The sequence below is a fragment of the Melanerpes formicivorus genome, unplaced genomic scaffold (assembly GCF_026170545.1).
Source record: "Melanerpes formicivorus ecotype bairdi unplaced genomic scaffold, bMelFor1.0.p_v2 SCAF_57, whole genome shotgun sequence".
In the NCBI taxonomy this organism is placed as follows: domain Eukaryota; kingdom Metazoa; phylum Chordata; class Aves; order Piciformes; family Picidae; genus Melanerpes; species Melanerpes formicivorus.
Genome location: NW_027142409.1, coordinates 901,034 through 901,975, shown reverse-complemented (window position 1 = coordinate 901,975; position 942 = coordinate 901,034).

Sequence of the window (942 nt, the reverse complement as noted above, 5' to 3'; positions counted from 1 at the left end):
GGCACATTGGCACAGCCTGTCCCTGAGCCTTCAACAATTCTTCATTGAAGTAGGTCCAGCTCTCCTGGACCCCTTTGTTTTTAAGGGCTTTATCCCAAGGAACCCTCTGAATTAGTTCCTTGAGTAACCCGAAGTCTGCCCTTCGGAAGTCCAGAGTGGAGGTCTTCTTGCTGCCCCTCTTGGCTTGACCAAAAACCGAGAATTCAATTATCTCATGGTCACTGGACCCCAAACACCCTCCAACCACCACATTGCCCACCAGTCCTTCCCTGTTGGTGAAGAGGAGGTCAAGCATAGCCTTGCCCCTGGTAGGCTCTCGCAGCACCTGGGATAAGAAGCTGTCCTCCATGCATTCTAAGAACCTTCTGGACTGTCTCCTCTCTGCCGTGTTGAGTTCCCAGCAGATGTCAGGCAGGTTGAAGTCGCCCATGAGAACAAGGTCCGGAGATCTTGAGACAGCCCTAAGCTGCCTATAGAATACTTCGTCAACATCTTCCCCCTGGTTGGGTGGTCTATAACAGACTCCAACCAGGGTGTCTGCCCTGCTGGTCTTCCCTCTAATTCTTATCCACAAGCACTCAACCTGATCGTCCCTAATCTCCATCTCAATGGCATCTAGTGCCTTCCTGATGTAAAGGGCCACCCCTCCACCCCTTCTTCCTCACCTGTCTCTCCTGAAGAGCTTGTAACCGTCAATTGCAGCGCTCCAGTCATGTGAGTCGTCCCACCACGTCTCTGTGATGGCAACTACATCATAATTTTCCTGCTGCATCAAGGCTTCCAGCTCCTCCTGTTTGTTACCCATGCTTCGTGCATTAGTGTACATGCGCTTCAGCTGGGCTGCTGGTTTCACCTCTGACTCTAGCTTGTCGCCCCCAGACTCTTGTCTGAGAGGACTATTTTCAGCCCCTTCCCCCTTCGAAACTAGTTTAAAGCCCTGTC